We start from the raw sequence: 15,497 nt of genomic DNA on the forward strand, positions 1-15,497 counted from the left end.
TGACAAAACGGATTGCAATAAAGAAGCCAGCTAAAACCCACCAAAACCAAGATGGCAACCAGAATGACCTCTTGTCATCCTCACTGCTACACTCCCACCAGCGCCATTGAGAGGTGATAGTGTGCTGGCAGTCCTCACAGCCCTCACTCGCTCTCGGCGCCTCCTCTGCCTGGGCTCCCACTTTGGCGGCACTTGAGGAGCCCTTCAGCCCACCGCTGCACTGTGGGAGCCCCTTTCTGGGCTGGCCAAGACGGGAGCCGGCTCCCTCAGCTTGCATGGAGGTGTGGAGGGAGAGGCGCAAGCGGGAACCGGGGCTGCACGCGCACTTGCGGGCCAGCTGGGGTTCCAGGTGGGCGTGGGCTTGGCAGGCCCCTCACTGGGAGCAGCCGGCCGGCCCTGCTGGTCCTGGGCAATGAGGGGCTTAGCACCCAGGCCAGCGTCTGCGGAGGGTGTACTGGGTCCCCCAGCAGTGCCAGCCCACAGGCGCGGTGCTCGATTTCTCGCCGGGCCTTAGCTGCCTTCCTGCAGGGCAGGGCTGGGGACCTGCAGCCCGCCATGCCTGAGGCTCCCACCCACTCCATGGGCTCCTGTGCGGCCCCAGCCTCCCCGATGAGCGCCGCCCCCTGCTCCACGGCGCCCAGTCCCATCGACCACCCAAGGGCTGAGGAGTGCAGGCGCACCATGCGGGACTGGCAGGCAGCTCCACCTGCAGCCCCAGTGCGGCATCCACTGGGTGAAGCCAGCTGGGCTCCTGAGTCTGGTGGGGACTTGGAGAACCTTTATATCTAGCTCAGGGATTGTAAATACACCAATTGGCACTCTGTATCTAGCTCAAGGTTTGTGAACACACCAATCAGCACCCCGCATCTAGCTCAGGGTTTGTGAATGCACCAGTTGACACTCTGTATCTAGCTAATCTGGTGGTGAAGTGGAGAACCTTTGTGTCTAGCTCAGGGGTTGTAAACGCACCAATCAGTGCCCTGTCAAAACAGACCACTGGGCTCTACCAATCAGCAGGATGTGGGTGGGGCCAGATAAGAGAATAAATGCAGGCTGCCTGAGCCAGCAGTGGCAACCTGCTGGGGTCTCCTTCCACACTGTGGAAGCTTTGTTCTTTCGCTCTTTGCAATAAATCTTGCTACTGCTCACTCTTTGGGTCCACACTGCCTTTATGAGCTGTAACACTCACCTCGAAGGTCTGCAGCTTCACTCCTGAAGCCAGCGAGACCACGAGCCCACCGGGAGGAATGAACAACTCCAGACGCGCCGCCTTAAGAGCCGTAACACTTACTGGGAAGGTCTGCAGCTTCACTCCTGAGCCAGCAAGACCACGAACCCACCAGAAGGAAGAAACTCCGAACACATCCGAACATCAGAAGGAACAAACTCCGGACACGCCGCCTTTAAGAACTGTAACACTCACCGCGAGGGTCCGTGGCTTCATTCTTGAAGTCAGTGAGACCAAGAACCCACCAATTCCGGACACACCATGACAGTTTACAGATTTCATGGCAATGTCAGGAAGTTACCCTATATGGTCTAAAAAGGAAATAACCATAAAAATGGGCAACCAGCAGCCCTTGGGGCTGCTCTGTCTATGGAGTAGCCATTATTTTATTCCTTTACTTTCTTAATAAACTTGCTTTCACTTTAGGGACTCACCTTGAATTCTTTCTTGTGGGAGATCCAAGAACCCTCTTTTGGGGTCTAGATCTGGACCCCTTTCCTGTAACATCTTTCTGGTGACCCAGATGGGAATTTAGTGCAGAAACCCTGGGTAAGTGGTGGGGTCCTGTAACATCTTTCTGTTGACACAGAATGGACTATACTGTGGAAAACCCCAACCCAAAGGCTAACTTTGGGTATGTGGTAGGGTCTAGTAACATCTTTCTGGCGAACCCTGAAGGCATGATACTGAGGAGACTCCCATCCCAAAGGAAATAGGCTGCAGCACTGATTGGACGACTTTGGGCAAGTGGTGGGGTACCCAGATAAAGAATGGGATTGGGTCAGAGGCCCAACTTAGAAGAATTAGAGCCTCTCCTAAGACAGAGTGGGTTAGAGGCCCCTCTTAATAAAAGGCAAGGACACTTGACCATCCTTGGGTTAGAGGCCTGACTTAGGAGGGTTAGAGTCCCTTCTAAGATTTCGGGTGTTAGAGGCCCCTTTCGTTAAAGTCCCTTTTGGCTAAGAACAGGTTTGGCACTACGGGATGTTAACTGCTATTCTCTTTGAAATACTCTGCCTTGTACTCTTTGCTGACAGCTGTAGGTGACAGGATTAGGCATGTACAAGATCGTGGGACACAGGGAGCTTTTTCTTCCCCTAAAGGGGACACTTGAGAGCTGATGGGACTGCTGGAAAAGATCCCTTCAGTACCGAGAAGAGGCCGCCTGAACTTTTCAGTTGCGGCAATGGGTGGGTCTTTCTCTGGCTTCCCTGAGTGCCTCACCTTCCCCACCTTGCCTCAAGCAATGCTTTCCTCTCTCTCTCTCTCTGTGCAAACTGGTTGTAGGAATGGTAAAAATCACTATTTCCTGCAAAGTAATGGAAGAAAGGATTTGTGAGGCTAGTCTTAAGCTGTAGTCAATCTGGTGCATTTTGTGTGTTGTTCTGTATTGTTCTGTCATAAACAGGGGTACCTTAGGATAGAACATGGGCTTAGGACACCTATAAGCCTGCTGTTCAAGATGGCCTAGCAAACTGGTCAGTTACGAACTTTGCTGCAGGTCCCTGAAAAAAACTGGGTGAGGTTTCCCTCTTGTCTTGTATGTCCTTGGGAGCTTGACCTTGTAACCTAACCATGTGGCTCTGCTTTCTCTTTTCACGGTGGTGGCCCAGGTTCAGGGCTCAATTCATGGCTTAGGGAAAGAGTTGTTTATCATCTAACTGTCTATACATTTTTTTATTTTTGAGGTGGAGATTCGCTCTTGTTGCCCAGGCTGGAGTGCAATGGCGCAATCTTGGCTCACTGCAACCTCTGCCTCCCGGGTTCAAGTGATTCTCCTGCCTCAGCCTCCCAAGTAGCTGGGATTACAGGCACCTACCACCATGCCCAGCTCATTTTTGTATTTTTAGTAGAGGTGGAATTTCACTGTATTGGCCAGGCTGGTCTCAAACTCCTGACCTCAGGTGACCCACCCGCCTCGGCCTCCCAAAGTGCTGGGATTACAGGCGTGAGCCACCGCACCCAGACTTGTCTATGTATTTATATGTATTATGTGTGTGATGTTTACATATGAAAGAGCTTTGATTAATTGGCTTAAAAATAATTAAGTGCACCAGACATGGTAGCCAACACCTGTAATCCCAGCACTTTGGGAGGATGAGGTGGGTGGATCACGAGTTCAGGAGTTTGAGACCAGCCTGGACAACATGGTGAAACCCTGTCTCTACTAAAAATACAAAAAATTAGCCGGGTGTGGTGGCACGCACTGTAATCTCAGCTACTCAGGAGGCTGAGGCAGGAGAATCGCTTGAACCCAGGAGGCAGAGGTTGCAGTGAGCACAGATTGTGCCATTGCACTCCAACATGGGTGACAGAGCAAGACTCCATCTAAAAAGAAAAAATTATAATAATTAAGTGCTTAAATCAAATATTTTGTGAGAAAAGTAAAAAGTGTAATGCCCTTTATTTAGTTCATGTGACTTAAGTAACCTTAGGGAAATAAATACAGTTTTAAAGATTATTAGTAAAATAAAAATACCTTTAAAAATGTAAACATTTGTCCTAAATTATGCAGGCCAGATATTAGGTTTGCTAAATGCTTTAAGGTCATAAACTGCTTCTTTGACTTTTGAAAATTGTTCAATTTACCTACCTTGAAGACATTAAATTCCAGATAAGGTCTAGGGATATGTGGTGTTAGCCATACCCCCTAGCAATGCTAGAAAAAGTCAGACCTTATCTGCACTTCTGTTGAGGTCCTAGGCTCCACACCTAGTACATAGTTAAAATTGCTTACTAACCAGGGTTTTCACCAAAAGTCATAATTGCTGAAAGTTATCATTGTAACATGTAATTGAGACTATTGAAGAAGTAGTTCTACATGTAAGGTGTGTAGGGAAAGTGAAATGTGTTTTTTTGGTAAAAGATTATAAGAAGTCATGTGACTAAATTTTCTTGCCTAGATTAAAGGGTTAAAGGATTGTTTTAAGTTAGGTAGAATAAAGCTGAAGTTTTAAGCAAGTTATGGAAAGTTGTGGAAAATTAATTGTAAGAAATTCTGTGTGTGTACATATTGGCTAAAGTTAAAGGGGTATTTTTTTTTTTTTTGAGACAGTGTTTTGCTCTTGTCACCCAAGCTGGAGTGCAATGGCACAATCTCAGCTCACTGCAACCTCCGCCTCCCACGTTCAAGCAATTGTCCTGCCTCAGTCTCCAGAGTAGCTGGGACTACAAGCACGTGCCACCACACTTGGCTAATTTTTGTATTTTTGGTAGAGACAGTGTTTCACCATGTTGGCCAGGCTGGTCTTGAACTCCTGACCTCAGGTAATCCACCCCCTTCAGCCTCCCAAAGTGCTGGGATTATAGGTGTGAGCCACCATGCCTGGCCTATTTTTGTTTTAAGCTACCAAGTTTTGGGATAATTTGTTACACAAAAAACAATAATGAATACAGTTTTAATACTGAATAAAGAGCAAGTGGAGCTCTTGTCTCTATCACATGGTGTCCTACAGTTTTATTACAGTGCTACCAGAAAAATCAAAGTAAGTTGTAGTTTTTCAGTGTTGGCATTCCCTAAAATAAGAGAATAACATAGTTAATAAAAGAGAAGGATGAGAAGAGGGAGAAAGGTATCTGGAAAAGGAAAAGATATTTGAGGCCCTATACAGTGTTTCTATTATGTCTTTTGTTATCTCTTTTGATCAAAAGAACATTTAATCAGCTAGCAAAAATGTGGTTCTTGTATTTATATTATCTTGGATCTCCTAAGCATGTCTAATCACTGTTGGCCAAAGCAAGGAGACTAGGCATTAAATGGCTCTGAGTTGTCTGGAGGCCATAGAAAGGAATATGTCAGATTTGGAAATGACTATGAAGGAAATGCAAGTGTTGAATGGAATTTGTACTAAACATTTTTTAAGGTCCACTCAGCCCTGATTTCTGAGATATTTGTCCTTTACCTGATAAACTCTTACCTATCCTTTAAGGCCCCAGCTTAAATGTCACATTCTCTAAAATGCTATCTCTGGTTATCCTAGGCAGAGTATAACATTTCTTTATGCTTTCACAGCACTTTCTATATACCTCTGTTTTGGCACTCATATTGGAAGAGGGGTAGGGCCATTGTTGCCTACCTGCTAGCCATCTTTCCACACTTTTCATTGCTAACAGAACTCTGATTTTGTTTAGAAGGCATTGTGCCAAGTACTGTTCCCTTATGTCAGAAATTGCTACGGAGGTGGGCATGTGACTCAAGTTTTGTCCACTGAGACATAAGGAGCAGTCTGTTGGATGCTTCTGGTGAAAAAAAAAATTTCCTTAATAAAAGAGCAGATATAAAAAGAGCACTCTTTTCTGTTTATCTCTTTCCTTTCTGTTTTAAATGCTGTAATGTGAGAACTTGCTGGTTGCTACCACAGCAGCCATTTTGTGAGCATGAGGACAGATCTCTCTGATATGCTATGGATAGTGAAACAGAAGAACTAAAAGTGTTCCAATTTTTAATGACATCACTGAGCCCCTGAAGAGGTCCTGAAATTAACAAAGTAAATTTATCTATATGATATTAAATTTCCATAGTGTTTAAGATTTCATTAGTGAGGTTTTCAGTTATTTGCAGGTAAAAACATCCAAATTTATGGAAAAAGGAACAGAAACAACATTCCTAAAACACTTATATCATGCTTTAATTTTTCGTTAATGTAATTTGCTACCTCAATTGTTAGAGCAAGGACCTTGTCTTAATCAATTCCTAGCACTGTCTACGGTCTCTGATTTGAAAATGATTGCTTAAGAAGCATTTGTGTCGAATGTGGATTTTGTTGCAATGGAAAGTAAAATTTTTTAAAAAAGCGTTTGTGGAATGAATGAATCAATTAACAGATGAATGAATAAATGAATCTATAGATCAATATGATGGTGTTATTGAGAGGTAGAACAGAAAAATGAGTTAAGCACATAAGCTCTTGCATTGCATTCCTGGCTTCCCATCCTGGCTCCCCCACTATGTGACCTTGGGTAAGTCACTTAATCCCTATAAGACTGTTTCCCCAGTTATAAAATGTGAATAACAGTGCATACTTAAAATAATTTTTGTGAGGTTATATTTTATGTAAAGGCTTAACATATAATTTGGAACTGAATAAACACTCAATATGTTGACCATTATTTTTGGAGAATGAAGAACAGCCAGTAATTATTCTAAATTGTCAAACCTGGTTGACCAGGAAAATTAAAATAAATCTGACCAAAACTGAATGTGTAGATGGAAAAGATGATGTTCAACTTCAGACATGTAAAATACAGCCTAAATATAGTTAGAGAGTGAAGACATGTGGGTTATGCTTATATAGATATATACATAACGTTACTCTATCTAGGTTCTGATTTATATTACATTTACTCATCCTGAGATTCTATATTTACAGAATTGTTCTTTACAAATATAGTAACTTAAAAACGAAGGTAACTTTTAGATTATATCCATAATAAGTCAAATCCAATAGGCCAGGAGTTGCTGAGATTTTGCCTAAAAATGTGTACACAGGCAGTAATCTTCAAAAACAAAATATCATGGATAAAAATATTTCTTTTTCAACCTAAGAAAGCAGGTTGAAAAAAGGAAGGAGAAAAAGGTTTCCTTAAATAGTGTAAATATGTCAGTGATGTGATGTTGCTCAGTCTTTGAAATTCTTTGAATTCTCTTCCTAATTTAACGTTTCTTCACAGACTACTATGCAACAGAAGAAAACTATGCCTGAAATATCTACAGGAGAAATTCTGTGTATGAGTGTTTAAGGAACCTCTTTTGTTACTCAAGTAACCAGAATGAGTAATAAAAATCAAGCATGAGTAGTAGTATTTGTCATGCACTTTTTTTCCTATTGCTAAAATGAAAGCTATCATTGAACTCAGATTAGGAAATAATTCTTCCCAAGCAAAAAAAAAAATCATGAATCATTTATTAGATTTTCTTCTACCATTAATTTTTAATGCATGGGAATGACTAATAGTATAAGCCAAATCAGAAAGTCAATTCACATTCCAGATTCCATTTTTAGATGGGCATGAAGAATTCAAATTCTTTTATTCGATAAGCCAGCCCAGTCACTGGAAAAAATTAAATTGAAATATCTGCCTGCATCAATCTCTCTACCAACGTATGACCCTTTCAGGACCAAATGATTATGGGCCACTCTATATGCAGCCCTATAACTCATAGCTATGTGGTGAAATTTACACTTCAGTGAATATGACTCTGTCTCTGTATCAATAATAATATTTTTATATTATATCAAGATGTCTTAATACCTTGCCTTTTCTAAAAAGTATTAGAGTTCTTTGTGATATAGGGCCTCAAAACATTTTATGGACACCAAATTCTATTCTATTCTTTTCTTTCTCTTTCTTTCTTTCTTTTCTTTCCTTTTCTTTTTCTTTCTTTCTTTCTCTCTCTCTCTTTTCTTTTTCTTTCTTTCTTTCTCTCTCTCTCTTTTCTTCCGTCTTTTTTTCTTCTTTATCCACCTCTTCCTTTTAATCGGTATTGCATCTGAAATAACAAAATAAATTCTCAGTAGCCTAGCCACCTCCAGGTTTTCTTCACCTTTGTTTATGTTTCAAATCACAGCCGGATTCTTTTCTTTCCTCTCTCTTTTGTTTTGCCGGGGGGGGGGGGACAGAGTTTCCCTCTGTCGCCCAGGCTGCAGTGCAGTGGTGCAATCTCGGCTCACTGCAGCCTCCGCCTCCCAGGTTCAAGCGATTCTCTGCCTCAGCCTCTCGAGTAGTTGGGATTAGAGGCATGTGCCACCACACCCAGCTAACTTTTGTATTTTCAGTGGAGACAGTGTTTCATCATGTTGGCCAGGCTGGTCTTGAACTCTTGGCCTCCCTCAAGTGACCCACCTGCCTCTGCCTCCCAAAGTGCTGAGATTACAGGCATGAGCCACCGCACCTGCTAATCAATCTTGAACACAAATACTAGAACATTTTTCTACCTGGGAATCTGTGGGATCTGTTCAAGATTCTGGGTTTTTGTTTTTTGGTTTTCTTTTTTTTGGAGGTGGGGAGAGAGAGAGGATCTCGCCACATTGTGCAGGCTGGTCTCAAACTCCTGGGTTCAAGCAATTTGTCCACCTCAACCTCCCAAAGTGTTGGGATTACAGGCATGAGCCACCGTGCCTAGCCATGCTCCAAGGAAATTGCTAACCAGTAAGAAAGGAGAACATGAGAGAACAGTTACTGGGAAAAATAAAGTTACTTCTTATTTATACTCCCCAATGAATTGAGACTTCCAACAAACCAGTTACATATACAAAAAAGAAAAACAAAAAAAGGAATTTATCAGCTCAATTATTCAACAGATATTTATTGATTGCTTCGTGTCAGGCACTGTTCTAGGCATAAAGGATTCAGATTTGAAAAATATTAAGTAAGTCCCCCTCTCCAGGAACTTATGAGTCCAGGGGTAGCACTGGCTCCAAGTGTGGTGCTCAATGTTATCCCAGTTTTTGTCTCCATCTGTCACATTTTCTTTCCTTTCTGTAAACTGAAATCTTGGGTGGTCTCTTCCCTTTTGAAGGCAACATGGCCACCAGTGTTAACAATTCTAATGGGAAGAGAGCCTGTCTTTCCTGGTCATCCTAGCAAAGGGCCAGACTGTCTCATTGACCTGGCTTGGGTCAGATCCACATCTCAGAACCTTACTGGCTAGGTCTCAGTCATTAGGAAGGCCACAAATATTTGTGCAGGTTGTTCACTGTAAAAAAGGACAAGCAGGGGCTGAAATCCAGCGAAGGCTGCATTCACCAAGCCTTTATCCTGGTGCAGGACTGTGTGTGACAGAAGAGAGGGATCTTTATCCAGTTCACACTAGGACATGACAGTGTCTTGGCCGTGTGCTCACCCTGGAGCAACAGGTGAGGAGGGATTATCTCCACCTGGACTACATAGCCTGAAGGTGGGGAAAGGACAGTTGGGCTTCCCTGGTCCAAAGTCAGAAAAATGAAATGCTGGGCAGGCAAAGACAACAGCTATCTACTTCATTCCTGATAAGCATGGAAAGGCAAGGTGGCAGAGTGGAGGGGACCTTGGATTTGGTGTCAAAAGGCCTAGGTTCTAATCCTAGTTTGGAAAGTTGTGGGACATTGGGCAAATCACTTAACTAATCCCCACAACATTTGTTTCCTTTCTTATAAAATGGAGAAAACTGTTGTCTTACCTCCCCTACAGACTCATTGAGAGAGGAAAAAAATGAATAACCTATAAGAATATGGTTTGGAATAAGTTTATGTCCAGAAGGTATAATTATTATCAATGATATCCTCCTAGTCAGTACCTATGGACACAAAAGTTCCTTTTTTTTTTGTCTTTTGTCTATCTCTTCCATTTAATCAGTCCTGGATATCTGAAATATCAAAATGATTCTCAGTTGGCCCAGACACCTCACACATCATCCAGTGCCCTCACACTTTGAAGGTGCTCAATCAGTGTTTATTCATTGGCTGACCCATGATATAGAAATTCACACTACTCAGGCAGGGTTCCTTTCCAAAGTCTTATACAAGCAAAATGTTGTGGCAAAACATTCACCCAACATTACAATTCAAATATTCCAGAAACCTGTAAGCATGCTGTCTTATGAGCTCATTATTGGGTCTCAATTTAAGTACTGCTTCCTCAGGGGAAACTTCATGGACTATCCCCAGCCACACCTGCCCCCAGCACCAGGCCTCCAGCCTGATTCACAACACTTCACACAATTGTTTGTCATCAGGTCTGTCTTTCCCAACAGACCGTGAACCCCACCAGGCAGGCAGCATGGCTGTCTTGTTTGCTGTTGTGTGATAGCCTTGGTGCATGGTACATAGAAATAAATCAAGAAATACTTGTTAAATGAATGAGTACATTTGTGAAATTAAATGGAACAAGGTCAAGTGGGACTAGGCAACATACATTTAATTTCCTCTTTCTCTTTTCCTAACATCTTTTTCCAAGCCCTCCGTCAACCACATCCTCTGACTTCTGGAACCCCTGTTAAGTAGAGAAAGAATGAGTAGTTAACTTGAACGTGTCCTTTTAAGGACACACAATCAATGACTCTTTAGAAATAAAATCCATTCACGCTGACCTATGTAAGCGATGCCTAAAAAATGCAGGACAAATATAATAATTATAACTCCCTGTAATCATGAACTTATTCTGGAATAATAGTTCTAAATTTTGTACCCTTGTATATCCTGGTATGTCCTAATGCTTATATCTGCCTCAAAACCAAGACAGACCTAGGCAGTCATTCCTGGAATCACATACATTACTCCAAGCCAGAAATTAGATTAGAGTGGTTCAGAGGAGAAAGGAGATTTTAGACACAAATTATTCCTTCTTCTTTCCCCTCCTCACCATCCATTTTGTAAATTTCATTTACATAATGCAGCTTTTAGCACAAACCAAATGAGTCTGCATCAAGTCAAATGAAATATGACTTTTATGCCAAAGGAAATTATTTTTCTTTGTGTCAGCCTGCAGTGAGCAAGTGATCTTCTAAGTAACAGAAAATTTAAGAAATAAAAATAGAGGTCCAGTTAGGTCATAAACACCTGTTGTGTGAAGATTTTTAATTTATTTTTAATTATGCTAAGATACACAGAATATAAAATTTACCATCTTAACCATTTTAAGTATACAATCCAGTAGTGTTAACTACATTCACATTGTTATGAACCAATCTGCAGAACCCTTTTCACCTTGTAAAATAGAAACTCTGTACCCACCAAGTAACACCTCCCTATTCCCTTCTCCCCAACCCCTTGGCAACCACCATTGTACTTTCTGCCTCTATGAATCTGACTACTGTAGGCACCTCATATGAGTGCAATCACACAGCATTTGTCTTTTTGTGACTTGGTTATTTCATGGAGCATAATGTCCTCAAGATTCATTCATGTGGTAGCATGTGTCAGAATTTCATCCCTTGTTAAGGCTGAATAATATTTCATTGTGTATGCATACCACATCTTGCTTATTCACTCATCCATTAATAGACACTTAGGCTCCTTCCTCATTTTAGCTATTGTGAATAAAGCTGCTATGAACATGGCTGTACAAATATCTCTTTGAGACTGTGTTTTCAATTCTTTTGGCTATGTACCCAGAAGTGAAATTGCAGGACCAATGGTAATTCAATTTTTTGTTTGTTTGTTTGTTTGAGACGGAGTCTTGCCCTGTCGCCCAGGCTGGAATGCAGTGGTGCGATATTGGCTCACTGCCACCTTCGCCTCCCGGGTTCAAGCGATTCTCCTGCCCCAGCCTCCTGAGTAGCTGGGATTACAGGCATGCGCCACTGCACCCAGCTAATTTTTGTATTTTTAGTGGAGACGGAGTTTCACTATGTTTGTCAGGCTGGTCTCCAACTCTTGACCTCGTGATCTGCTGGCCTCGGCCTCCCAAAATGCTGGGATTACAGACATGAGCCACCGCACCCAGTGGTTGTTTTTAATTTTTTTTTTTTTTAGAGATGGGGTCTTGCTATGTTGCCCAGGCTGGTCTTGAATTCCTGGGCTGAAGTAGTCTTCCACACATGACCTCCCAAAGCACTGGAATTACAGGTGTGAGCCACCATGCTCAGCCTTATATTTAATTTTTTGAGGAGCTGCTATACTGTTTTCCATAGCAGCTACACCATTTTATATTCCCTGTGTGCAGAATTTTACAAAACGGTTTGTGAGTTTCAAAGAAATTTAGGGTTTACTTTTCCCCTTCAATAACATTCTTCCTGGGGATTCTCATGGTACTTTGTCTGTGGGAACTCTATGACACCCACGTTTTCCCTTGCAGTATAATCGTCTTATCTTCTCCACCTGTCAGAACCCTGAGAGTAGGTAGGATCTAGGTAGAATTCACCTGTAAAGACAGTGATCTGGATGAAGCTCCCAGCTTCCCTGGTTCCCATATATAGTACTGCAGGAAGTTATTGTATCTCTTGTAGGTATCTGATAAGTAAGGAGAATAATGCTTCTCAACAAGGTGGCTGAGAGGATGGGTCTAGAAAAGGTATCCTGAGTGCTTAACACAGCACCAGGGACATAGTATGTGCTAACTATTTTATTGAAGCAGGAGAGTGTTGTGGCTAAAAGTGCAGACTTTTAATCCCTATAAGCCTCTGTTTGTTTTCTCATTTGTAAAATGGATTATTCTGAGGATGAAAAAGGATGACCTGTACAAGGTTTATGCAGCATCACATAGCAATTTGCGAGTGCTCAAAAAAATGGCAGTTATCTTTACCATAACCAGTTTCTTGATTCATCTTAGTTCAATATTGATCTATTATGTTTATTCTATCAGTTCATTCAAATATGCCCCGTCAAATCATTCTGGTTCATCCTTAACCGACATTTGGCAGATTTCCTAATCTTCCTGTCACTTTGATAATTTAAAGCTCAGTTTCTGCAGTCCAAATCTGTCATCTCAATTATTATTATTATTATTTTTCAGACAGAGACTTACCCTGTCTCTGTGCGGTGGCACCATCTCAGCTCACTGCAATCTCCACCTACCAAGCTCAAGTGATTCTCCTGCCTCAGCTTTGTCAAGGACAATCCTTGACCTTTCTTGGCTTGTAGATGCGTCACTCCAATCTCTGCTTCCTTCCTCAGGTGCCATTCTTCCTCTCTGTGTGTGTCTCTGTTTTCTTATAAGAAAACCAGTCATAGTGGACTAAAGGCACACCCTAATGACCCCATTTTAATTGCTTACAGTAGCCAATAGGGCAAAGACCCTACTTCCACATAAAGTTACATCCACAGATATATGGGTTAGGACTTCAACATATTTTAGGAGAGTCACAATTCCACCCAGAACATGTAGAAAAGTTAAAAAAAAATATAATGGATACCCATAAAACCACCACTAGATTCAATAGTTGTTAACAGTTTGCCACTTTTGCTTTTACTACCAATCTACTTTTTTACTGTTACTATCTCATCCCTAAATACTTCTTAATATGTCTCCTAAGATTAGTCTTTTACACACTACATTATCATACCTGTAAAATTTAAAATTCCCTAGTATCCACTAATAAAGAGTGGCAATAGATTATATTATTACTCAAAAGTATTCACTTTCTTCTTCTCTATGGGAAGATGACACACTCCTCCCCTATAATCTTAGCGCTTGGCCATATTGCTTCAGCAAACATATTGTGAGCAGCAAGATGCACATTGTGCGGTGTAGAAGCTTTTCTAATCATTTCCTGGGTTTTGGGGTAAGACACAGGGATCAAAACAGCTATCAGGAATATAACCATAGTCAACTGGCAGTACAAGTGACTTGAACAGGAAATAAACTTTTGTTCTACAAACCACTAAAACCTAGGGTTGTTTGTAATTGCAGATTTCCCCAGTGAATTTAGAGCTGTTTTTAATGGTTTTTAGGCCAGTATCCAGTCAAGAGTTTTGCATTGTATTTGGTTGTTATGTCTCTTAAATCTCTTATTCTGGAACAGTCCCCACTTACCTTTTCTTTCTTTCTTTTTTTTTTTTTTTTTTTTGAGACAGTGTTGCTCTGTTGGCCAGGCTGGAGTGCAGTGGCACAATCTTGGCTTGCTGCAAACTCTCCCTCCCAGGTTCAAGCAATTCTCCTCCCTCAGCCTCCTGAATAGCTGGGATTACAGATATGAGCCACCAAGCTGGCTAATTTTTATATTTTCAGTGGAGACAGGGTTTCCCCATCAAGGCCAGGCTTGTTTCCAACTCCTGACCTCAAGTGATCCACCCGCCTCGGCCTCCTGAAGTGCTAGGATTACAGGCGTGAGCCACCATGCCCAGCCCTCCACTTACCTTTTCTTTCTTCCCTGTTTCTCCTCCTTTTTCATTTTCCTTTTTTCTCCTAGGACACATGTTGAAAGATATTGTTCTTCTTGATAAAATTTACTTTTTGAAGAAGCCAAGTCAGTGATCTTACATAATACCCCGCATCCTGAATATGTCTGATTATGTTCTTTTGGTGTGTGTGTTTTTGTTTTGTTTTGTTTTTTTAAGATGGAGTTTTGCTCTTGTCACCCAGGCTGGAGTGCAATGGCGCTATCTTGGCTCACTGCAACCTCTGCCTCCTGGGTTCAAACGATTCTCCTGCCTCAGCCTCCCAAGTAGCTAAGATTACAGGCACTATCAATACAATTGCAATACAATTGCAATCAATTATAGTTATTATTTTTATCAATGCCCAAATTATTGCATATTTGGCCAGTGGGAAACCCTTTAAGCTGGCTCATCTTTTTTGAGATACACTCATTAGTCTGAGCATTTCCTTCCTTTCTGGGACAACACAGTGTCCCAGGCTCGCCTAGAATTTCCTCTGCCACAATATGGAGCCAGCCATTTCTTCAAGGAGTTTATTTTCATTTTCATGGGGAATGGTAATTTGAAGTTAAGATCTGGATGCTCAATGCTTCTGGAGTGTCATTTTATCTCCACCCAATGGACAGAGCTGGGAAATACACTTTATTTTTTGAGACATTATCTGGATCTGTCGCCCAGGCTGGAGTGCAGTGGTGAGATCTCAACTCCCTGCAAGCTCCTCCTCCCTAGTTCAACCGATTCTCATGCCTCAGTCTTCCGAGCAGCTGGGATTTACAAGCATGCTCCACTATGCCAGGCTAATTTTTGTATTTTTAGCTCAGAGTTTCACCACATTGGCGAGGATGGTCTCAATTTCCTGGCCTCAAGCAATCTGCCCGCCTTGGCCTCCCAAAGTGCTGAGGTTACAGGCATGAGCCGCCGCACTGGGCCTGGAAAATACATTTTTAAAAATCATGAATTCAGGGCCGGGCACAGTGGCTCACACCTGTAATCCCAGTGCTTTGGCATGCGGATAGCTTGAGCCCACAAGTTGGAGACCAGCCTGGTTAACATGGGGAAACCCTGTTTTCTCTTTCTTTTTTTTTTGCTTTTAAGGAGCGGAGAGTTTAATAGGCAAGAAGGAAGGGAGAAGACAGAAGAAAGAATCTCCCCCATACAGACACACAGGGATGGGGGCTCCAAAGCCAAAAGAGGAGGTCCCCACCTGGCAGGGATACCAGCCAGGTATATATGCAGAGGCTGGAGGTGGTGTTTGATTTGCATAGGGCTCAAGGGATTGGTTTGACTAGGCATGACATTCACGTAGCCTGTAAAAAAGCTGACCCTCCCACCCTAGCCTTTTAATATGCAAATGTAGGGCGCCATGATGTTCTACACTCCTGGGGATATTTGGAGGTGGCCATGTTGCCAGGAACATGTGGGGAAAGGGCAGGAGGGCCACAAGAATCTCCATGTTTGGGTGGGCCCACTTTCTA

At 42.3% G+C, this 15,497-nt stretch overlaps 1 protein-coding gene across 1 annotated transcript in view; it reads left to right on the plus strand.

Moving 5' to 3' along the window:
- Positions 1 to 2,634: 2,634 nt before the first annotated feature.
- The window catches only part of THG1L (tRNA-histidine guanylyltransferase 1 like), a 34,773-nt gene continuing 21,910 nt past the window's right edge, over positions 2,635 to 15,497 (plus strand). Inside the window, exon 1 of the mRNA XM_003818994.6 lies at positions 2,635 to 2,747. The gene's annotated coding sequence lies outside the window, so the exon portion shown is untranslated. The remainder of the gene's footprint in view (positions 2,748 to 15,497) is intronic.

This window comes from Pan paniscus, chromosome 4 (genome assembly GCF_029289425.2).
Source record: "Pan paniscus chromosome 4, NHGRI_mPanPan1-v2.0_pri, whole genome shotgun sequence".
NCBI lineage: Eukaryota > Metazoa > Chordata > Mammalia > Primates > Hominidae > Pan > Pan paniscus.